A 25,863-nucleotide genomic window follows, 5' to 3' on the forward strand; every position below is an offset into this window, starting at 1 on the left:
AGGTCTGTTCCTGTACCTGTAACCTCCCAGAAACTTTGCAATAGACCCTCTGCCATGATACCACAAAGTAACAGGTAACACCATGCAATAAATACATATGCATTTACTCTAAAAGTGTAATTCACATACCAGTACAAACTGACGCAGGCTAGGAGAATAACCAGCACAATTTTGGCACATATTTAAGGGCAAAAGAATTTCCATCCCCTAGTTTACAGTTCTCACAAAAATCGCACGTTCAGCTAACTCACATATTTATACTAACACTTCTAATGTTATCCAGCTAAATGCCAGAGGTATCTATGGAAAAAGGGCTTGGGTATTCCCTTCATTCAATGCAACTAAATAAGATGATCATGGAGATATAGGTGAGTTAAAGTTCAACTTTGCCTAAATGGGCAGAACTCACTATAGGCTGCTGAAACACTTACCACACTTTGCAAAGTTTGCTCGAAGAGAGAGTGTCATATCCAGTATTCGATTGCTGAGATACTCATTGAATGAGTGCTTCAGTGGTGACACCACTGAAAGTACTCCGCAAGCAACATTTCCAGCTGAGGTAAGGCAGCATCTGCAGCAAGGCCAGCAGCTGCCATATCAGTGCCACTTATCTCTGCAAAATACTGATGCATTTGAACAATGCCAGTGCTTTTCCTATTTTACTACCTTAAATATGGGTTTCAAAGTCCTAGCGCTACATCACAGTGTCCCCCGTGTAGCTGTGGTCTGGGTGCTGGAAGGCTGCTCTATTTCACTTTGAGTTCACATGTGTCCTTGACTCATGAAAGTCAGTTTCCTCAGAGAAGCTTTGGCTGCTGCCCAGGGCCAACTGAAGAGGCAGTCTGGAATGGCTGGCTGTGTGCACAGGCAAACATGCTGTCTGAGAAGCTGTGGCTGACTTTGTGTCCTTATGAGAGGGTACATCAATGTCCTGAACCTGGAGGCTAGACAACCCCTCAGGGTTCTGGGTGGACAACAGTGCATGATCTGCTGACACAGGCTGCTCCACCAAGGTTTCAACTTCTAAACCTGACATGAGCTGGATGACAGACCCCAAATCACAGGTTATGATGAATCTGCTGAACATTCCAACTTTCTATTTTGATTTCAAATCTCATGTGTCTGGCCCTTCATCTTGTCCTTAGGGTCAGTGTTCTGCACATTTTAAGTGGGACTACTCACAATGAAGATAGGAGTTGGTGTGAGGTTGCAAGGGGCAGGGGATGGTGGGATGTGTCTGCCCCAGCAGGAGAGACTTGTTTCCCATATGCCATTTTACTACGCCTGTAGAACAGCAATCTTCTCAGTGTGGTATCACTGCTCGTCCAGAAGAGCAACATGCACACACACACACACACACACACACACACACACACACACACACACACACACACACACACACACACACACACACACACACACACACACACACACCATCTCTCTGTACATGGAAACCGGATGTCTGCTCATCTGCAGCATCCCTTTGCTCCTGTACAACTGTGAGCTGCTTATGAGTAGCATCGCTGTGTCCATTGAGAGCAGCAATTTTCTCGCAGATGGGTTTAGCTGCTCCATGATAACAATAAGCTGTTCTCTGGTGGCAGATCACTATTCCTTCAAAGCTTCAAGCTACTTCAGACATCAAAGAGCAAACTTCTAGCTTGATCACAAGTGGGATGGCACAGAAGCAAGAATTTGTCGGGCTCCCAAATGTATCATCACAGCAGCTTTCATCTCAACCAAAAGATGCTGTGAAAGGATTGTCACCAACACCCAACAAATACGTGCCCTTTATATCCAGAGTGGAAACCTACAGACTCTCACAGCTATCTTGACTGTATGTCCTCCCACTCTACTTCCTCTCATGACTCCATCAAATTCCCCCAATTTCCCCCATTTGGTCTTATCTGTTTCTGACGCTGAACAACTCCAAGTAGGTACTTCTGTCATAGCTTGTTTTTTACTTAATCCTTTTCCCTCCACCATAGTTAAGAGGGCTCTCAGCCAAGCCTGTTCCATTTCCTACATTTCTCACCTACTCTCCTCCCACCTGAAGCAAAGATAAGCTTTCCATTGTCCTCACCTTCTACTCTACCAATCTCCACATTCCACAGATCATCCTCTGGGATTTCTGTACATTCTGAAGATGCCACTATCAGACACATCTTCCACTTCAGTCCCATTTCAGCATTCTGAAGGGACCATTCTCTCTGTGACTTCAATGATTCACTCTTCCATCTCCACCAACATCCACCACTCCTTTCATGGTACCATGGGAGATGCAACAACTACCCTTTTACCTCTTTCCCTTCCCACCATTCAGGAACCCAAACATTCCTTCCAGGTGAAGCAGGGATTCAATTGCATTTCTTCCAATTTAGTATACTGCAGTTATATGGTCTCCTATGCATCAGAGAAACCAGATGCATATTGGGTGGCTCCTTGTGGAACACTTCTGCTCTGTCCGCTGGGTGAAGCTGCGCTTTCAGTTGCCCCTTCCCTTTATCTCTCCATCTCACCACCACTTTGACGTCTCTGTCTTTGGTCTCTTACATTGTTCTAATGCAAGCTTGAGGAGCCACATCTCATCTTCCAGCTTGGCACATTACAGCTTTCAGGACTCAATGTTGAATTCCACAATTTCAAATAACTAGCCTTTCCAGTTTGTGTAAGAACTCACCAGTTCTGGTGTAAGGTCACCAACTTGTGCTTTTAACTCTGTATTTCCCTCTTCTGACCTGCTGGGTACTTCTAGCAGTTTTTTTTTCCCAGCCTGTCACAGACCTTCCTTTTTATTCTCTTCACCCTTCCCCTTTCCTGCAACTTAAAAGAGTAATGTTTTCTCTTTGGTCCTGGATCTGATAAAAGGTCATCAACTTGAAACAACAACTATGTTCCTCTCTCCACAGCTTCTGCCTTACCTGCTGTGTATTTCCAGCATTTTCTATTTTTATTCCAGAGTTACGGCATCTGCAGGTTGTTTTTGCTTTTCGGTCTCTGATAGAAATTTTGAATTGGATTTTTGGTACGGAAGAATTATGCACTTATTATAAATCGCCATTTTGATTATGTAGACCAGCTGGTGTTTAATTCATAGTCCTAGTTATTAGAAAGAGTTCACACTTTACATAATATATTAAATTTATAATTCTACTTACTAAAAATGGAATCCATATGTGATAAAAATTTCATAAAATACTCTAGTGTCAAAGATATTACTTTTGCATCTTTTGCCAGATTTAAAAGACTTGGTACAGCATAAAGCATTTTAATGGTTGGTACATGGGTCACTAAGGCTGTTGCAATGTTTGCATTTGAAATATTGAAACAATTGGAATGTTAGCATGCAATACTGAAAAAATAATAAAAATTGAGTGTAATGATTAAGGTTTTCTGAGAATAGACTTTGAGGACTTTCAATGTCAATCTTAAAATATTCTCCCTCCTCCTCTGTCTAAATTCATCTGCCTTATAAAAGAATCTTGTTTTAGGAAGGAGTCAATAGCATCTAATGCACACAGAAAGGATGGACATGAAATTAGTTTTAAATCATTGTTACCAACCCATATGAGCAGTACTGTGAACTTGGGAAATTCCCATTCAGTTCTGCACAACACCAAATAGTTTCCAATCCTTATACAGAAGAATTACATAAAATTGAGAATTTTACTGGAAAAGGACAGAGGGTGTCTGGAGTGCAGATCAAGGAATGTTAAAATGATACCCTTTAGCAGTTTGGGTTGAAGTATTTTGTTGAGAAGGAAATGAATAAGGCTTATTTTGCATCAAATATTGTTATACTTTAACTGAAAGTGCTTAACAATGGCACTTGAAATGATAATTGTTTCATTCTCACTAATAATCATCATTACATCATCACTACATTAGAAGTAGAAGGTCTATCTTATGTCGGATAACTTCATGGTCAGAGTTCGATATGTCCGTGCACGTATGTATAACTTTATTAATTATACATTTGCATAAAGCACAGGTTAGGCAAGATAAATCTATCAACACACTATATAATTATCTAAATCCATTTTTAGTGTAATGACATACCAGTAAACTGGAATTATAATCAAATGTCACACAACAATGTGTCCAGAACTCCTGTTTGTATCCAGATTGCCTTTAAAAAAGTACTTTTTCATGTCCATTGGTACCAAATGGTTTTTCAAACCTTTTACAAAACTGTTTGACAGATTTTTTTTTAAGGTTATCTGGCTGTTTTTGGAATGAACAGATTACCCATTTTTAAATTAGTGGTGCAATGCTTAGAAAGAAGGCACCATGTTAACAGTTCAGACAACATTTGGCTGAAGTGCAAAGATACCTATAGACTCTAATATGATACCCTTATGAGCTTTAACCCAAATTAAAGATCGTGCAGTCCAAATTATAAAACTTTGTATCTGAGAACAATAATTTGAAATGGTATTTCAAAGGAAACATGAAAGATCTCATATAAACTATGATTTTTCATTGTTTAGAAGAATTTTTAAAAATAGCAAATTCAATGATGTGGAATCAATCAGTGTAGCCCATTGCAAAAATTTAAAAGAAGATCAAATATATGGTGTAATTTGCTTTATACATCAAGTAAATATAATTAACAGAACCATGTCACAATTGTGTCTCTGCAATTGTTCACTGGGAGTCACTCTTAAAATTGTACAGCTAATCACATCAAGGTAGCCCATGCCAAGTTTCCGAGCAGTCTGGTCAGCTGAGAAGGTAACTGAGACAGCGAGGACAGCATGGCACAGCGTAACTGGAGACGACATATGCAGCAAGGCTGTGAGGAGAGACAGGGCAGTGAGAAGTGGTGGAGGCAGTGAGGGCAATGAGAGAGAGAGGCGTGGCAGAGAAGTGAGGGAGGAAGGAGTGATAGAGGTGAGGGAGGGAGGAGTGGTGGAGAAGTGAGGGCAGTGAGGGAGGGAGGAGTGGCTGAGAGGTGACGGAGGAGTGGCTGAGAGGTGAGGGAGGGAGGGAGATAGGAGTGATGGAGACAGTGAGTGTGGAAAAGTGAGAAGGAGCATGGACATAACAAGTTTGTCAAGGAGGGACGGGTAGCTGACAGTAGGATTGTGGGGAGGGAAGGAGCAACAGAGACAGCAGAGTCATTATAGATGGGAGAATGGAGGAGGACAGGTAATGCAGAGGCATCCTGAGTCAGAGGGAATTTGTCAGAAATTGTCAGCGTAGCACAGATGGAGTACTAATTTGTTTTCTGGATAACTGACAAAATAAAATCACAACTTGGTGATTCAGAACTGCAGACAGCCAATCTACTGAACAGTTCTCCTTCAAGCTTCACTGCAAAAACAGATTAATTCATCATTCATTTCATTGCTGTTTGTAGGACTTGGCTGTGTATGAAATAGCAACCACACATGTACAATGTTGAAAGATTATGATAAGCCTTTCTGTATTCTGCACTTCCAATTCCCACAGCAAATGAGGATACCTGATGTAATCTAAAACTGCTGCATGTAAAGAAGTGATGCCACCTACATAGATTGCAACTGCCATCAAATGAGAAAATCTTTAAACTGATAAAATCAGACCTTCGCTGCCCCTGCCTGAGTGCTAATAGAGTGAAGCAATATGCTGATGCTCGGAGTCCCCTTCCCATTCTCTGCATATTCCTCCACATTGATTGTAGCATTGATGAAATGATGGGCTAACGGGCCATGATATATATATAACTGATAAAATATATATACATCTGATAAAAACTGAAAAAAGTAATTTTTCTAACTTTGCTGAATTCATCATTAGATCCCAAAGACTGCGATATAGCTGGATGGAAGATGAGGTGTTATTCCTCCAGCTTTTATTGGATCACATTAATAAAATGGTGGCCAAAGACAGGGAGTGGAATGGAAAATTGAACTGTCAGATAGCTGGAAGTTCAGGATCACCCCTACAACTGAACAGTGGTGCTCTGTAAAGTGATCACCCAATTGTGTTTGGTTTCTCCAACATAGAGGAGACTACATAGTAAGCATCAAATGCAGTATGCTGGATTGGGAAAGTGCTTCACCAGGAAGGACTTTTTGGGTCCCTGGATGCTGGGAAGGGAAGAGGTAAAAGGACAGCAGATGCGTCTCCTGCTGCTGCATGGGAAAGTGCCATTAGAGAGGGAATGGTTGGTGGAGATGGAAGAAAGGACCATAAGGCAGGTGGTGAAATCACATTGAAGCTGAGAGAAATCGTGAAGGATAATCTGTTGAATGCAGAGGCTGGTACAGTGGAAGGTGAGGACCAGGGGAACTTTCTCCTTGCTCTGGGTGGTAGGAGAGGTTTTAAGAGTAGAGGTGCAGGAAATAACTGAGACACAGATGAGGGTCCTGTAAACAATGATAGGGAAAGACACAGTTTAATAGAAAAGGAGGACATCTCAGAGGCACTTTGTGGAAAGCCTTGTCAATGGAGCAGATGCAACGGAGACAGTGAAACTGGGAGAATGGAATGAAGTCTTTACAGAAAGAAGATGGGATGAAATATAATAGAGATAGCCATAAGAGTCTGTGGCCTTTAAGTGGATATTGGTCACCATCCCATCACTTGAAAAAGAGACAAAAAATACAGAAAGTGAAGAGAGAAGTCAGACGTGAGCCAAGTAAAAGTGAGAGCAGAGCAGCAAAGTAATGAAATTTTTGAGTTCTATATGAGTGCAGGAAGCAGCAGCAGTGTTAATGTACTGGAGAAAGAATTGAGGGAGAGGGCCTGTGTCGGGCTGAAACCATGACGGTTCCACGTCACACAAAGAGACCATCATAGCTTAGGCCCATCCAAGTTCCCATGGCTATACTTTTGACCTGGAGAAAGTGAGTGGAGTTGATGGAAAAGCTGTTCAACGTTAGAACATGTTCAGCCAGGGGAATGAGTCTGTTGGTCGAGGGGAACTGGTTGGGCCTCTGTTCATGGAAGAAGCAGAGAACCCACAGATCATCCTGGTTTGGGATTGAGATGTACATCCATGGAAGGTAAGCTGGATGGGACCAGAAAGCTGGAAACTATCAAAATGGCAGAGAATGTCGGAGGTTTCACAGATGTAAGTGAGAAGGGACTGGGCCAGGGGACAAAGGATAGGGAAGAAATATGTTTGTGAGGCTAAAACGACAGGCCTGCCCAGACAATCCTGGTTGTAGATCTTGGGGAGGAGATAGAAGTGAAATGTGGCGGGTCAGGGGACCATGGTCGTCTATGTGTGGAGCCACGGGAGATGGGTGAAATTTTTAATAAATACTTCTCATTAGTGTTTACTGGGGAGAAGATTATGGAAGGTAAGGAATTGAGGCAAAAGAGTTGTTAGGTCTAGGACCATATTTGAATTACCAAAGACAAGGTACTGGTGGTCTTAAAGAACATTGGTGGATGTTGAGCCTGACATCAGTGGTGGGTAAGTCACTGGAAGTGACTCTGAGGGACAGGATCTACCAGCATTTGCATAGCATTTGGATAGACTGATTAGGGAAAGTCAGCATGGTTTTGTGTGTAGGAAATCCTATCTCACAAACTGGACTGAGTTTTTTGAAGAAGTAATCAAGAGGATTGATGAAGGCAGGGCGGTGGACGTTGTCCATATGGACTTTAGTAAGGCCTTTAACAAGGTTCCACATGGAAGATGAGTCTGCAAGGTTAGATTGCATGAGATCCAGGAAGAGCTAGCTAAGTGGACACATAATTGGCTCAATCATAGGAGTCAGAGGGTGATGGTTGAAGGTTGTTTTTTGGACTGAAGGCCTGTGACTAGTGGTTTGCACAGGGATCAGTGCTGGGCCAATTGTCGTTCGTCATTTATATAAATGATTTGGATGAGAATGTACAAAGCATGGTGAGTAGGTTTGCAGATATCACTAAAGTAAGTGGTATCATAGACAGTGAAGAAGGTTATCAAAAATTACAGAGGATCTTTATCAGCTAGTTAAGTAGGCCAAGGAATGGCAAATGGCATTCAAATCAGATAAGTGTGAGGTGTTTCATTTTGGGAAGACAAAGCAGGTTAGGACTTTCACAGTGAATGGTAGGGCCCTGGGGAGTGTTGTAGAACAGACGGACCTCAAAGTCCAAGTGCACAGTTCCCTGAAAGTGGCATCACAGGTAGACAATGTGGTGAAGAAGGCATTTGGTATGCTGGCCTTCATCAGTCAGGGCATTGAATACAGGAGTCAGGATGCTATGTTGCGGTCATACAAGATGTTGGTGAGGCTGCACCAGGAGCAGTATTTACAGTTTTGGTTACCCTATTATAGGAAAATCGTCATTAAGCTGGAAAGAAAACAAAGAAGACTTACGAGAATGTTGACAGGATTCAAGAGCCTGAATTATAGGGAGAGGCTGGGCAGGCTAGAACTTCATTCCTTGGAACTTAGGAGACTGAGAGGTGATCTTATAGATTTGTATAAAAGCATGAGGGGCATAGATAGGGTGAATGCACATAGTCTTTTTCCCAGGATTGGGGAATCAAGAACTGGAGGGCATAGGTTTAAGGTGAGGGGGAGAGAATTAATAGGAATCTAACGGGCAACTCGTTCACAGAGAGGGTGGTTCATATATGGACAAACTGCCAGAGTAAGTGGTTGAGGCAGGTACAATAACGACATATAAAAGAAACTTGGACAGGTACATGGATAGGAAAAGTTTAGAGAGGTATGGGCAAATGCAAGCAAATGGGACTAGCTTAATGGGCACCTTGGTCAGCGTGGACAAGTTGGGCTGAAGGGCCTGTTTCCGTGTATTACTCTTTGACTCTATGACTCCAATAGACTTGAAGCTGTGGAGGGAAGATCTTCCCAGGAAATGAGGTCAGTGCCATTGGAAAGAGGATCAGAGGTTCTTCAATGTTGGCATTCCTGGAACTGGGATATGTTGCAAAGGTCTTATTTTTACCCTTCACAGTAGAGTTATGATTCATGCCTTACCTCCAGCTAGCTATTTCCTGCAAAGTCCCATGTGCTTTCACACTACTGTTCTATGAGTCTTTGACTGTGGACCTCGATGACCTCTGGTGCAAGCTGGTGCTTACTAAAGGAAGATGAAGTGATGCAGAGCCATTCCTATAATGCATTTTGTTAATACCACATCCTCCAGACACTGTGTACTTGTAGACTTGAATGGAAAGAAAAGGTACAAGATTACATATTTATATGGACAAACATGGACAAATGATTGGATTCTGGAGACACAAGAGACCGCAGATGCTGGAATCTGGAGCAACACACAAATGTGAGGGGATCTCAGCAGGTCAGGCAGCATCTATGGAGGGAAATGGATAGTTGATGTTTCGGGTCGAAACCTTTCATCTGGACTGGAGATGGAGATTGGATTCTGGAAGCAGCTATACTAAATCCAGCTTAAAGTATGAGTTGTGGGATGTCAGTGTGAAGGGAAAGATAGCCAAGAACCCTACAGGAGAACACCTCCAGCTTGATCACCTTTGATGTCCCTGATCAATCCATGCCCATGATCTCATTAAGCCTCTTATTGAGAGCAGGGATGGGCTGAGTGGAATCTCTGCCTTCTTCCCTCCTTCAATTCTTGGCTCCTCCTGGAAGGTGAGAGATGTGGCCATTAGATTGATGGTTTGACGATGTACACAGGAAGTTTATGTTCTACACCTAGTGTTTGGAAGATGCCATAGATCTGTGGAGGTGATGACTGTAGTAGGGAGGTGAGTAAGAAGTGTAGAATGCCACTTCAGACACAGAAGGATGTGCAGTAGAATGTCCTGCATCCTTGAGGATCTGCATCCACTATCTCAAAAGAAGTTCTTCAACTCTCCCTGTCTTCTGTGAATTATCTTAAACCTATGACTATGGCTCTGACCTACTTGGCAATAATGTAAACAGTTTATCCTCACATCATCAATTAAATCCCTTTATAATTTGAATGCATCCTGGACACAGATTAAAGGATAGTTAATATTGTTCCTTTATTTAAGAAGGACAGCAGGATTAGCCAAGTGAGCCTTACATCAGTGGCGGGGAAATTATTGAAGACAATTTGAAGGAACTGGATTTATGTACACTTGGAAAGGCAGGGAGTGATTAGAAATAACCAGCATAGCTTTGTGCAGGGGAAATCCTGTGTTACTAATTTGACTTGAGTTTGTTGAGGAGATAACAAGGGAGATTGATGAAGGCAGGGTGATAGCTGTTGTCTATACAGACTTATGTAAGGCATTTGACAAGGACCTGCACGGTAAGCTGGTCCAGAAGGGATCCAAGGCAAGCTGGCTAATTTGACCCAAAATTGGCTTGTGATAAGAGGCATAGGGGTAATGTTTATCTGCTCGGAAATCTGTGACTAGACTGCAGGGATTGGTGCTGGGACCTTTGCAGTTTGTGATATATATTAATGACTATGATGCGAATGTAGGAGGTATGATTAGTAAGCTTCCAGATGACATGAAAATTGGTTGTGTTGTGGATAGCCAGGAAGCTTGTCTAAGGCTGCGGCAGGATACAGTTGGATGTTGTGTGCATTTCTGGGCACCACATTATAGGAAGTATATGATTGTGCCGGAAATAGTGCAGAGGAGATTCACCAGGATCTTACCAGGATTGGAGTTATGGGGAGAGACTGGATAGACATGTTTTCACTGGAGCGAAGGAGGCTGAGGGATGACCTGATAGAAATATATAAAATTATGAAGCATAGATGGGGTATATCGTCAAAGGCTTTTCCCACGGCAGGGATATCAAAAACAAGAGGACGTAGGTTTAAGGTGAGTGGAAGAACTTTTAAAGGGGATATGAGGGTAAGGTTTGTTTTTTTTTTACACAAGGAGTAGTTGATATCTGGAACTCAGTGCCAGAGGAGGTGATGGAATCAGATAAAATTACGATGTTTAAGAAGCATTTAGAATGACACTTAAATAAGTAAGGCATGTAAGGATATAGTTCTAATGTGGGCAAATGGAATGTGTAAATGGGCAAGAGGTTAACTTGGACAATGGCAAGCTGAAGGGCCCATTTCTATGCTGTATGACTCCATAACTCTATAACTCAATGACATCCATTAAATTTCTACTTCCTTTCTTCTGCTCTAGGGAAAATAAATTCAATATAGAGTCATGCTACTGAACTGAAACCTTTCTTGCCTCTGTTCCTGGCCAACCCTAACCCAGTCTCACAAGTCAATAATCACCGTGGGTAGCACATTTTTCAATATCATTAATTTTATGCATCTATCTGACCACTCCAAATTCTACACGCATACTTACAGATGTAATCATATTTCCATACCTTAGTCTCTAGGTAGTTTTATTTATCAAGGAGTTACCAATGTACTGTCCACATTAATCTTTTCATAGAAGTAGCCAGTTTACAGGATTGGGGCAGTGAAACAGTTAATGTGGCATGCCACAGTAAGTCTGGCACTGACTCAACAAGTGCATAAATTATTTTCAAACTTCAATCCATTCCAAGCCCAAAAGAAAGGAGGGCGGACCTAAAGAACTACTTTTAAAGTTTTGTTTCCCATCTGGTGATCGATCGGGCAAGCACTGAGCATTGAGACCAGAGGAATTTATCACAGTGAACCTATTGATCACGGTATGAACATTTCTTATTTAAATCTTGTGTTATTATTTGTAACAACTCTTTTGCATCTGTTTCTGTTTCTATAAATCTCCATCTCAAGTACAGTCTGCATGAAATTCAGATAACTGGCAATGATACACTCCTCACTAACAGAGCTCATGTATTTATCGGTACCCAGAGATGTGCTCTGTATGCTGATAATGAAAGGTCGTTGCATGTTTCAATGTAAATTCTTGTGTATGCAGAACACATAAAAGGAAAGAAAAAAGATTCAGTTGTCTTTGGTACTCAATAGCTTGTTGGTATTACAAATGCTGTTAACTGCTTAGATTATTTTTAGATTACAATGGATACAATTTAAAATTGCCACCTGAGTGTAATTCTAGTGTCATAGATCAGATGTCCTCTGAAAAAGCTGTCAGATTATCATTTTCACAATAGCTTTGCTTGTGGTGAGTCACATAGTTCTTGCCACTTAGGAGCTTGTTAAAGAGTAGAATGTAGAAAGCATGAACATAAGATTTAGGCATGAGCTTTCCAATATAAAGAAGCTAAATCAAATCAACTGACCAGCACAGCTAGACTCGGCAGCAATAGAATAAATCCATGAATAATTGGCTATGGTCTGGAATTCTAAGGGTCAGGGGTCTGCATGCAGAACACCATAGGGGTTAAAAAACATATACTTAAGAAAAGATCCAAAAGCTGATTCAACACTTCCAGTGCGTATCAGCACTCACAAGTAGGACACCGACGAATATTATAGGAATATACTGAATTAAAGTCACTTTTATTAGAGAGAATATAGTTGGTATGTTTAGGGCTTAAAAGGATATTAAGAGAAAACTTCAGATGAGCAGCATTCAGAAGATAGATTAGAGAATTTGAAACACGACGAAAAGGTACAGAATGCCTAACATTTGCGAAGGAATTTTATTTGGTTGAATTTCTGTCCATTAACCATAATAGTTTTTCAGCTCCCTTTGTAACCAATTTTGTTGGAGACAGAGTGAATGACACTTTCAAGTTGAGTCAAGTTAAGTTTACATCACTTACAGTTTTAATATGAAGCAAATGCTTTGAATAGTCAGAGTTGCAGCTGCATTGTACTGGGTGTGACAGGAGAGGGGGAAAGAGGAAGAGCAGGAACAACAACTGCCCTTGATTGTTCTTACTTCATAACACTGCTGTTCCCATCACATAAATTTAATGTTGCCAAATTAAATGCGCATGTATCAAGTAACATTTAGAAACAATATCCAGAATACAAATGTGTCATTTGGAAGAGTTTGGGCTAATGAATAAAAATCAGCACAGATTTGTCAAATGCAAATGACATTAGACTAACAATAACTGAGTTCTTTGATTAAATAATGGAGCAGATAAATGAGGGTGTAGTAATTCACTTTTATATTGTTTTCAAAAGTGCTAAATAATGTCACCAAATCAATATTGTGGGACTAAAATGACAGCAGTAGCATAGGTATCAAATTGGCTAAGGATTAGTATACAAATCTTTGAGGGTGGTAAGAAGAAAATTCTGTTTGGCTTTATCAATAGGGGCATTGATAAATGGAGGGAGGTTATGGTTCAGCAGGAGTAAAGCATTCAATTCTGAGCATAAAGAACTGTGGAATAAATTAACATAAATGGTACATGGAATACAGGATTTTAGTTTTTATGTGGGGACAGATGAACTGATCTTATTCTTCTTAGTGTAAAGAAGGTTTTGAGGAAATTTGATTGAGTTAATCAAAATTGCAAATGATTTTGATGGAGTATGTAAGGAAAAGCTGTTTCAAGTGACAGAAAGTTCAGTAATCAAAGACACTGATTTGAGGTAATAGGCAAAATAACTAGCAGTGACATGAGAAATAATATTTCATTCACTGGGCTGTTGGGACTGAAAACCCAACTGCTGATTGGCAGCTACTGCTCTTACTGCCACTACTTCACTTGTGATTACAAATGACTGTGGTATCACATGACATTTAATCAGTAAAATGCAGCATGATATTAACAAGCTCATTTACTGTTTTGTATCGCTATTTAATGCACATTGGTAAAACACTTTGATCTTGGTGGGACCATTTGTGTGAGGTATGGGACCACTTGTATGTCAACTTAAGTGTTATGAGCTGAATTGTGTGAAGGTAGGAGCTATCGAAAAATCTCCACCATCTTCAAAATAGGATTGTCTGTACCTCCAGATTACACATTATCCCTCCTTGTTTAATAATAGCAGTTGGACAGAGGATCAGGGTCAGTAAGCTTCTGAATATTGTTAATGCAAAAATGAATGACTGTTCGAGTGCTCCAAAACCTAAAGTAGTAATGTACATTAACATTGGCAAAGAATATTCAATTTTCACACTATTATGTGGAATAATCAAGTGAGTGGACACATAATTAAAATTTTACATCAGAGATGCACAATTAAGTCCTCAAATTAAAAATAGCTGGATATTCATCATTTAGATTTTGCTTTAGAACAAGGAAATATCTTAACCAACGGGTCTACAATAGACCCAATCTCAATGTAAACTGGTGTCAGGAAAGGTTTTGTCATCACCCTGGCACTTCATTCACTTTCCTGCCACAATGCTGCATCTCACTTCCAACAAGCTTCCTGTTGGATTTATCATAGGTGTTCCCTTTATCCTATCCATCCCTTCGCCCATCTTTTGCAACATAAAACAAACTTTTTTTCTCTCGTTCCCAATTCTGATGATGAATCTTTGACCTGAAAAGTTAACTTTGTTTCTTTCTTCACAGATGCTGCCTAACCTGCTGAGTGTTTTCAGCATTTTCTGTTTTCATTTCAGACATTCCACATTTGCAGGTTTCGTTTTTATTTTCAGTCTCCTGCTGGAGTGTAGTGAATCTATAGGATAAATGGGAAGTTGTTCAACCTATGTCACCTCTACTCCAGATCCAAGTTCATTCCAACCTCAGCCACTGAACAGCAGCACACAGGTCACACTTCTGCATGTTCCAAGGCTGAACTCCAGACCTTCGCCAAATCATTCACGGAGCTTGGAAGAGAATGGACCTTACACCAGACATCATCAAAATAAAGAGACTACTATGAACTTAACCTCACGGCATGACACTGTCCCCAACAAAAAAGGCTAATGAAGAAACTCTGGAAAATGCAGACCACTTTCTGAATGTATGGGGCCATCTCTTAGTGAAGGCCAACATCATTTATGAAATTCACCAATCCCTGCATAAGCTTGAAGCCCAGAGCAAAGAGTACAAGGAGCACACCACCTCCAAAACTACCCAGCCTCTTATCCCATCAAGTGATCCCTACCTCATCTGCAGCAGAGTCTCGGGATGCCACCTTGACCTCATTTGACACTTCGGAACTGAAGTGGAAGAAAATCATTCTGGAGTCTGAGGGACTGCCTAACAAAAGAAAATATTCCTAAAACTAGAATTCAGAACCATGGACTCATAAAGCGCAGAAGCAGGCCCTTCAGCCCACCATATCCATGCTGACCATGATATACCCATTCCATTTACCAGCACAGGAACATAGCCTTCTATGTTTTGGCAATTCAATTGCTCATCCAGATACATGTTAAATGTTGTGGAGGTACCTGCCTTCACTATCTACTTAGGCAGAGACTTATCCAGATTCCAACCACCATCTGGTAGAAAAAAAATTTCCTCAGATCCCCTCTGAGTTTCTTACCGCTTATTCTAAACCTGGGTAAACCCTAACAAGGGAATTCTGCATTCCTCTTCAGCCTCCTCCACTCCAAGAAAAACAAACCCAGAGTAGTTTTTCCACGTAACTGAAACATTCCCTCACAAAGTTTTGGGCTTACCTTATAAATCATTCATTCATGGAATAAAATTCAACCTCTGACAGTCATTCCACCCTGCCCGGTAATACCTGGCTCAATAGTGTGTTAACTTTTCTTATTCATGGGGCAAATAAAGAGAAATAAGGAATAGTTTAAAGATTAGCATGAGATGGTCAGCCAAAGATACTCTAAGTGATTGAAGAGAATTTCACCTACAGGACTCTATTAGATAATTTAAACATTCCATTGTGTGAAATATGATTTATTTTTTTAAATACTTGAGGAACACTGATGATAGATGCACGTAATTCCTCTGAATTATTGATAAGTAATATTTGTTTTTGTATAGACTGAAAGTTGAGCTCAGAAGTAATTCACATATTTCAACTACAGACATAGTATAAGTTGTAAAGCAAGCTGTCGGGTGGGTGCGTGTGGATGGGAGGGAGTGCCGTCTTTAAAACTGATATCATCAGCACACACAAGAAGCAGCAACGTGACCTTCCACTTGATGAGACGAGTGTAGTGCAGGGTTTGTTGGAGGGAGAGATTGACAAACCATTTGGGAATTTGGCAGGAATTTGCTAAGCGGTGCACATTGCAACATTTCTTGCAGGTAAGAAGTTGGCAGACATTCTGACTTGTTACGATTTGCAATCCACTACCTGAAAGGGCAGACGAACTGAATGCAGTTGTAACTTTTAAAGTAGATTGTATTAATACTTGAAGGGAAAAAATAAAGGGCAATAGGGAATGGGCAGGGGATTAAACTGAATAGCTCCATCAAAGACTGAATAGCAAAAAAACTGGAGATGCTGGAAAACTGAAATGAAAGAGAGAATACTCAGTTGTTCAAGCAGCATCTATGGAGTGAAAAACAGACTTAATGTTTCAGGTTGAGGATTTCAGAAGAGGATATTTAGAAAATTATAATACAATCAAGCAGAATCAATGTGGCTTTACATAAGGAAATCCTGTTTTATCAATTCATTAGAACTCTTTAAGGTGTAATCAACAGATGGATAAAGGCAAACCAGTCAATTTTCAATAAGGGTTTACTGCAGAAGATAAGAATACATGGCAATGGGGGTAATAAATTAGCATGGAGAGAAGATTGGCTAAAGAACAGAAAATAGAGTCAGTTAAATGGCCATTTTCAGGTTGGCAAGCTATACCTAGTGTCACAGGGATCTGTGCTGGGACCTTAAGTAGCTACAGTCTATGTTCATAACTTGAAAGGACGGAACATATTATGCAGATAAATCAAAGATAGGTGAGATAGCAAGCTCTGAGGAGGACATAAAGAGTCTGCAAAGGATATAAATAGATTAAGTAAGTCTGCAAAAGTTTGTCAGATGTAGTGTAATTTGGGTAAATGGTAAGAAAAACAGAACAATGGAATATTGTTTAAATGGAAAGAGAATGCTGCAGTATAAAAAGATCTGCGTGTCCTCACACATGAAACATGGAACATTAGCATGAAGGTACAGCAAATACGTAGACAAGTGAAATGGTGACTTTTCCACAGATGTTACTTGGCCCACTGAGTGTGTTCTGCATTTTATTTCAGACATTCAACATCTGAAGTTCTTTGAAATTGGTTTATTACGAAAGGGACGGAGTAAAATAAAACAGGGAAGTCCACAACTACGCAGGGCAGTGATGAGACCTGGAGTACTCCATAAGGTTTTGGTCTTCTTGTTTAACTAGGGACTTACTTGCATTGAAAACAGTTCAGATACTGTTCACTGGATTAATTTCTGGGATTCGGGCATTATCATGTCACTAAAAGATGCGCAGATTGGAACAATACTCATTGGAGTTTACAAGAAAGAGAGGTGACCTTAGTAAAACGTACAAGGTTCTGAGAGGGAAGAAAACTATGGATGCTGAATAATATAATTTATTCAAGGCTGAGATCATTTTTTGCATAATGGTTATGGAAAGCAAGCAGGAGAATGGAGGTAAAACCAAAATCAGATCAGCTTTGATTTTATTGAACAGAGGTACAGACACACACAAACAAAAAAAATCTGGAATCATGAGGAAAAAAGAATGGAGCGATCCAGTACTCTTTTCCTCCCAAACACAGAAGGATTAGACAGTTATGCATCTTCAATTGCTCATCTGGCCAAAGGCAAAACATTGAGTATTACAGTACTAGGTACTAGGTACAGTACTGAGTACCACACAGTACCAATTACGAGGCCTTGGCAAAGGGAAAACAAAACAATCAATGCTGGAAATCAAAAATAAAAATGCAAAAGTAAAAAGTAAACAAAAAGTATCTTTAAAAAGACAGGATTTGGGTGTAGTCTTAAAAGGTGATAAAAAATGAAGGTGTGCTCTGAGTTGTAAGCCTAAGAGCAGAAGCAGATCTGTGAGACAGAACCAAAAGAATCAAAGGTGAAGCAATTTTATCATTGGAGCGTACTAATTTGCCTTGTTTCTGCTTAACTTTTGCTTAACCAATTGCAGAGGCCTTGTGAGATATGCGGATACAAGATACTGCAGATGCAAAGGGATAGTTGGCATTTCAGGTCAAGACCCTGCATCAGAACTGCATCCTTTTGCCTCCACAAATGCTGCTTGATCTGCTGAGTTCCTCCAGCAGTTTGTTTTTTTGCTTGAAAAATATATACTTGAATTGGCTTCAAGTATGTGACACAATTTATATACTACAAATATACACAATACCTTTCTACATTTGTTTCTCTCAGCAGGTGAGTAAAAAAATGGATGATCCAGACAAATATAAACAAGCAAAGTTAAATGTTGAAGTTTAAAGAAAAATAAAAGTGTAGAAAAAGCTTAGAAGCAGGTAAAACAAACACAATGAGGAAGTAAGAGTGGAATGAAAGGATATCTCAGTAACAGACAGAAATATTGAGCGATTATTAAACAAAGGACTTGTGAATAGCTAAGGAATGGCAAACTGTGAGAAGGTGAGATGGAAAACGTTAAAAATGAAAAGGTTAAATGAAAAGGAAAAAAATGAAAAGGGAAAAATGAAAAAAAACAAAAGTCTTGAAAATCTCTAGTCAGTGTTTAGGCTGGTGATTTACAACCTGCTCAAAAGAAAAACAGAGGGAGGGGTTGAAATTCAACTGTCCATCTCCCTCCACAGATGCTGCCTGACCTGCTGAGTTCCCCAGCATTTTGTTTTTTGCTTGAGATTCACAAATTAGGCAATAGTGAATCCTATAATACATTTTCTCCATGTATGGGAACTTCGTTAAAAATAAACTCTTGGGCGTGTCTTGAGAACATGCACAGGAACATGGTCAGAGTTTAATCCAGCCTCACAGCTCCTGGTTATCTAGATAGTCTGCATCAAATGATGCGGCAGCAATTTTAGAAACAAATGTACTGCGTGTGATAAGCAGGCAACATTTTTCATTCAGTATGTTTTTCCTGATCCTTTATTTGGTTCATTTCCTGAATTTTAAAGTTGATCTTTCATCTGTTAGTAAATGTCGTCTTTTCAAAGCTGGCTTATTTATTTACAGTTTCCCACCTCCCAGCAGGGGTGTAAGCTCCTACAAGAATTGATTTATACTGATTTAAAAATAATACATATGATGCAATTTCATCAGAAAAAGAATCTCTGACTCCCAAGGAAGTAAAATTGAATTCCACAAAACAACTAACATTCCACCTACATTTTGTATACACTAGTATCAATCTCCTCAGTCTACAATTGTTCAGCTAGATTTTGAATATTTGCAACAAATCTACACTCAAATCATATAATGAACAAACATACAAAAGGAAATAAAATGAGAGGCTTCTTAATGTGTGGTCAAATTGTTGTTGTGGAACCCAGATGCACGTCATTTGGTTTTCTGTAAAATATCTAATCCAAATAATCAGCATAGTTGGTTACTAATTACCCATTCAAAATTTGAAGTAGCTGTGCTTTTCTAGAATTAAAAATAAACAGCTCTCTGAGCCTATCATGATAACATCGCTGCACTTTAGGAGCTAAGACCTTAACCTTTGACTCTAAAGAATGGGTACATTTGATGCAATCAGATACACTCTCCACCACATTTTATCAATAATATATCTGAAACTGAAATGAATTGTTGTTTTTATTTGTTAAGGGGGAAGATACTTTTAGAGTACGAGGTAAAGTTTAGAGATTCGTTGTTGAATGAAAATTTTAGAAAGCTCCAACAACTGTCAAGAAGCTCAACACCATTTAGGACAAAACAATGCCCCTTAATTTTTTTTGTGTGTATGCTGTGTCCTTTTACTTTTGTCCACCTCATTTGTTTCTGTCATTGTAGATGTACACAACTTAATTCATCCATGCGTGTAGCTGGAAGTATGACAGTGTGTGGGCGAGAGTGCAGGCATGTATGTGTGCATCAGCTCTTAAGTATAAATTTGGAAAATTGAATCTACAGGTCAGAAGAAATGTACAGGGTGAGGATAGGCAGCAATACCTCTGGCACGATTATTCTCAACACTGGTACCCCACAAGGCTGTGTCCTCAGCCCTCTACTCTACTCCCTATACACTCATGACTGTGTGGCCAGATTCTGCTCTAACTCCATCTACAAGTTTGCAGATGATACCACCGTTGTAGGCCGTATCTCAAACAACGATGAGTCAGAGTACAGGAAGGAGATAGAGAGCTTAGTGGAATGGTGTCATGACAACAACCTTTCCCTCAATGTCAACAAAACTAAAGAGCTGGTCATTGACTTCAGGAAAGGGGGTGGTGTACATGCACCTGTCTACATCAATGGTGCTGAGGTCAAGAGGGTTCAGAGCTTCAAGTTCCTGGGAGTGAACATCACCAACAGCCTGTCCTGGTCAAATCAAGTAGATGCCACAGCCAAGAAAGCTCACCAGTGCCTCTACTTCCTCAGGAGGCTAAAGAAATTTGATTTGTCCCCTTTGACTCTCACCAACTTTTACCGATGCACCATAGAAAGCATCCTATCTGGATGTATCACAGCTTAGTACGGCAACTGCTCTGCCCAGGACCACAAGAAACTGCAGAGAGTTGTGGACACAGCCCAGCGCATCATGGACACCAGCCTCCCCTCCTTGGACTCTGTCTTTACCTCTCATTGTCTTGGTGAAGCAGCCAGCATAATCAAAGACCCCACCCACCTGGGACATTCTCTCTTCTCTGCTCTTGCATCGGGTAGAAGATACAGGAGCTTGAGGGAATGTACCACCAGACTTAAGGACAGCTTCTACCCCACTGTGATAAGACTACTGAACGGCTCCCTTATACAATGAGATGGACTATGACCTCACGATCTACCTTGTTGTGACCTTGCACCTTATTGCACTGCACTTTCTCTGTAGCTGTGACACTTTACTCTGTACTGTTATTGTTTTTACCTGTACTACATCAATGCACTCTGTACTAACTCAATGTAACTGCACTGTGTAATGAATTGACCTGTACGATCGGTTTGCAAGACAAGTTTTTCACTGTACCTCAGGACAAGTGACAATAATAAACCAATACCAATACGAATACCAATACCAAGAGGTATGGGCTGTTTATAGAGGAGCAATCTCAACATCCCTAATTATAACTCAGGCAATTTAAAAATCATTTAACATTATTATTAGCCTTCAATATTTGCTGCCTGACTTAAGCTTTATACAAGCAGCTCTTTCCTCAGCTAAAGTAATATACTAGCCACTTCAATTTTATATTTGTAAATTGTACAGGATACATTCAGTTTTATCAATTATCTGAAATAATTTTATCTTCAATTTAGCCCTATTAAAATCTTTTCTACTGTTGTTTCTACCGAATTCTCTTCCTTCTCAAGGGCCTTGTTATTCAGATCAGAGGCCTGTGACCAGTGGTGTATTGCAGGGATCGGTGCTGGGTCCACTGTTGTTTGTCATCCATATTAACAATTTGGATGACAATATCGTTAACATGGTTAGTAAATTTGCGGATGACACTAAAATTGCTGGTGTAGTGGACAGCGAAGAAGGTTATCTAAGATTACAACAGGATCTAGGTGAACTGTGGATGTGGGTCAAGAAATAGCAGGTGGAATTTAACTCAGACAAGTGCGAGGTACTGCATTTTGGTCAGTTAAACCGGGCTCTGGAAAGTGTTGCAGAACAGAGAGACCTTGGAGTACAGGTACATAGTTCTCTGAAACAGGTAACACAGGTAGACAGGGTGATGAAGAAGGCATTTGGCATGCTTACTTTCATCAGTCAGGCCACTGAGTACGGAAGTTAAAACATCATGTTAAACTGTCCAAGTTATTGGAGAGACTATACTTGGAGTATTGTGTGCAGTCCTGGTCGCACAGCAATAGAAAAGATGTCATTAAGCTGGAAATGTTGCAGAAAAGATTCACGAAGAGCATACCAGAGCTGGAGGGCTTGAGTTATAAGGAGAGGCTCAATAGGCTGGGACATTTTCCCCTGGAACACAGGAGGTTGAGGGTTGACCTTTTGGAGGTATATAAAATCATGAGAGGAGTAGATAAGTTGAATGGTCATAGTCTTTTTCCCAGGGTAAGGGTGTCTAAAACTAGAGGGCATGGATTTAAGGTAAGGGGGGGTGGAGTTTATAAGGGACCTGAGGGGCAACTTTTTCACACAGACAGTGGTGGGTATATGGACCGAGTTGCCAAAGGAAGTGATAGAGGCTTGTAAAATTACGATGCTTAAAAGACATTTGGATAGAAATATGGATAGAAAAGGCCTAGAGGGATATTGGGCAAATGCAGGCAAATGGGACTGGCTCATATAGACATCTTGGTCGGCATGGATGAGTTGGGCTGAAGGACCTGTTTCTGTGGTGTATAATGCTATGACTCAATGACTCTAGACCGTCCTTTCACCATAAATCACATGTGCCCAGTGTTCAATTCCATTTTCAACTCCACAACAAATGAAACACCTCCAAGACCTAGATAACATTCAGGCATGGGCTGAGAAAGTGGCAAGTAGAAGATGCACCAAAAAACACCAGGAACCACCATCTTCAACAAGTCTAATTGCCTACCTTTGATATTCACTGGCATGACCAAGTCTGATTCCTGCATTGTCAACATCCTGTAGGTCTCCATTGACCAGAAACCCATCTGGATCAGCCACATATATACGAAGGCTACAAAGGCAGGACAGAAGCTGGGAATCCTGTGGTGAATGACTTACCTCCTGTCACCCCAAGGCTATTCCACTATTTGCAAGGCATAAATTAGAAGCATGATGGAATACTCTTACTTGACTGGATGAATGTAGTTCCAACAACTCTCAAGAAGCTCAACTGCATCCTTGACAAAACAGCCCACTTTATTGGCATCCTAGCAACAATCCTAAGCATTCAACACTGCAGTTATTTGTCCAAGCTATGTTGACAGGACCTCCCAATCCTGTGGTCTCTACCACAAAGAAGGACAAGGGCAGCAGGTGTATGGGAACCCACCACCTGCCGATTCCCCTTCAAGATGCACACCAGTCTGAGTTGGAAATATATTGCTGGTTCTTCATTGTCACTGATTCCAAATCCTGGAACTCCCTTCCCAATAGCATTGTTGGAGTACCTTCCCCAAAAGCACAGTGGTTCAAGGAGGCAGCTCACCCAGCAAGGCCCAGATCTCGCAAATGAATTTTACAAAATGCCCCTCCCTAAACCAGGGGAGTGGAATCTAAATGCAGTTTCCTTAAAATCTACATAACATACATCAGCTAAGTCAAAGATCATAGGAATGAAAACTGTGGTATATATACTAATATGTTTAAGCCAGACACTGCCTTAACCGGCTCAACCAGTGCTTAAGCCAATTTTTGTAACATTTTATGTGAATAATCTGCCTTCTTCATTCCCGCAATAATATTGTGAAACCTAATAGCTTCTATGGTTCACATATGAAAAACTGTATTGAAATCATTTAATAAACTAGTTTTGCTGTATAAGCAATCACAAGTGTCACATTTGATCAAGTGTAAACATAATGCGTGAGACACCATTTCAACATTTGTGTATTAACTGCTCCAATTCTGGAAAAACTGGAACTGCAAAATGTCCTTTGTATATATGTCTACATGGGTGTCTCCACCCAATGTGTGTGTGGGGGAGGGGGGAGGGAGGGAATAAGATTAGTGGGGGTTTCAATGTAAAACATTTCTCCTATTCTTAATAGGCTGAATAGACAGAGAAAGAGTTTATTGATGCAAATTTTAGTGAGGCCAGCACTGTAAAGGGTTGCAGCTCAGATTAAAAGGGAGATTCACACATCTGCAGTTTGATTTGTTCATAATAGCACATTGTGTAGACAAATGCAAATTAATTTCCTTTGATGACAAAGAGTAAGAAGGAATTGTGTAATGAATTGCACCAAAGGAATTACCCTCCTTTGTCTGCCCTACAAAACCACAGAAGCTTTTCCTTGCACGGATAAATTGAGTGGGATAATTAATCATCATAGAAAAACAAAGGACTGTAGGTACTGGAATCTAGATGAAAAACGCTATGATGCTGGAAGAACTCAGCAGGCCAGGCAGCATCCATGGAGAAAAGCAGGCGGTCAGCATTTTGGGTCAGAACCGTACTTCAGGACTGAAGATAGGAAAGGGGGAAGCTCAATATATAGGAGGGAAAAGCAGAGCAGTGATAGGTGCACAAAAGAGGGGAGGCAGGATAGGCACAAGGTGGTGATAGGTAGATGCAGGTAAGAGATAGTGATTGTCAGGTATTGGGGAGGGGAGTGAAGTTCCACTGGGGGATGAGTATAAGGTAAGAAGAGAGAGGAAAAAAAAGGGCTAGGAAAGGGAAGAAGAGAAGAAGCATGGGGCAGGGGGCCACTTATGGGGAAGAGGGTTGGGGATTACCTAAGGTAGGAAAATTCAATATTCATGCCATTTGGAAAATGAGGTGCTGTTCCTCCAGTTTGAGCTTGGAATTCTCCTGGCAGTGGAGGAGGCCGAGGACTATCATATCAGTGATTGTGTGGGAGGGGGAGTTGAAGTGACTGGGAACAGGAAGATGCAGGTTGCTGTTACAGACAGAGCGCAGGTGTTCTGCGAAACGGCCACCTAGTCTGCGTTTGGTCTCACCAATGTAGTGGAGGAGAACCAAATGCAGTAGATGATATTAAGGAAGGTACAGGTGAATCTCTGTCTTAGCTGAAAGGACTGTTTGGGTCCCTGGATGGAGGTGGTGTAGGGGCAGGTGTTGCACCTATGGCGGGGCAGTGGAATGTTTCCAGGGTGGGAGCTGGATGGGTGGGAGGGAAGGAGTGAATGAGGGAGTTGTGGAGAGAGCAGTCCCTGCAAAAGGCAGAAAGGGGTGGGGAGGGGAAGATATGCTTGGTGGTGGGGTCCTGGTCCTGTTGGAGATGGTGGAAGTGGCGGAGAATGATGTGTTGGATACATAGGCTGGTGGGATGAAATGTGAGGACAAGGGGGACCCTATTCCTGTTGGGCCTGGGAGAGGTGGGGGTGAGAGCGGAGGTGCAGGAAATGGCAGAGATACGGGTGCGAGCTCTCTCAAACACAGTTGGGGGAAAGCCCCAGTCAGAAAAGAAGTTGGACATCTCGGATGCCCTGGAGTGGAAAGCCTCATCATGGGATCCCGCTCCCATCCCGGGAACTTTCCACTGCCCCCACCATTGGTGCAACACCTGCCCCTACACCACCTCTATCACCTCCATTCAGGGACCCAAACAGTCCTTTCAGGTGAGACAGAGATTTACCCGCACCTCCCTTAATATCTACTGCATTGGGTGCTCCAAGTGTGGCCTCCTCTACATTGGTGAGACCAAATGCAGACTAGGTGACCATTTCCTCCAGCATCATAGTGTTTTTCATTCATAATTAATCATCATATCAGATTCTCAGGTTCCACATACATGGCTACAAATGAAGATCTATCAGAAACACAAAAATGTGAAATGTATGCCTCATATTTACATTTCTTTTTATGGAATTCTGCTTTAAAGTACCAATTCAATGTGTGCAGCCATTGTCACTACAAACAAAATAAGTTGAGATGAGTGTAACTCAATTCAATGTTCTTAAATCAGAAAAGTAGTCAATGGAATGAATAACTGTATAAAAGTTCTCACTGCTCAGCAGGAAGAAATTCAGTAGCATATGAGTAACCTGAAGAAAACATTGTTTCACATAAACGAATAAACATGCAGAGTTATCTTTCAATGTACAAAGTGCCCCATGACATGCTCTAAACTCATAGAGCCAGACAGCACAGAAATAGGCCCTACGTCCCACCATGTCCATGCTGCCCATCAAATACCTATCAATAGTAATCCAATGAGGTTGAAAGTTCATTGTGATAATCTCCCATGTGGCAAAATGATGGAATAAGTAGATTTTTCTAGTTCTACTTTACGTTCTTCATAACTCATTTTATGAGTCATTATAACTTTATGATTTAGATCACTGAGCTGAGTATCAGCATTTATATTTGCTTTATTTGATTCTGATTTTGGAGTTCAATAAACATATTTATTCTGGCTCAAATTGACCCC

The 25,863-nt window shown here is 40.8% G+C and overlaps 1 protein-coding gene across 2 annotated transcripts in view; it reads left to right on the top strand.

Annotated features, from left to right (window-relative positions):
- Positions 1-11,439: 11,439 nt before the first annotated feature.
- Positions 11,440-25,863, top strand: part of gdpd2 (glycerophosphodiester phosphodiesterase domain containing 2) — a 47,120-nt gene continuing 32,696 nt past the window's right edge. The window contains exons 1-3 of one of the 2 annotated variants that reach the window (XM_052021822.1): positions 11,520-11,564; positions 16,938-17,053; positions 17,846-18,090. The gene's annotated coding sequence lies outside the window, so the exon portion shown is untranslated. Of the gene's footprint in view, positions 11,565-16,937; positions 17,054-17,845; positions 18,091-25,863 lie in introns of both variants that reach the window. The other variant, XM_052021821.1, reaches the window with a different exon arrangement.

The sequence above is a fragment of the Pristis pectinata genome, chromosome 8 (assembly GCF_009764475.1).
Source record: "Pristis pectinata isolate sPriPec2 chromosome 8, sPriPec2.1.pri, whole genome shotgun sequence".
NCBI classification, from domain to species: Eukaryota; Metazoa; Chordata; class Chondrichthyes; order Rhinopristiformes; family Pristidae; genus Pristis; species Pristis pectinata.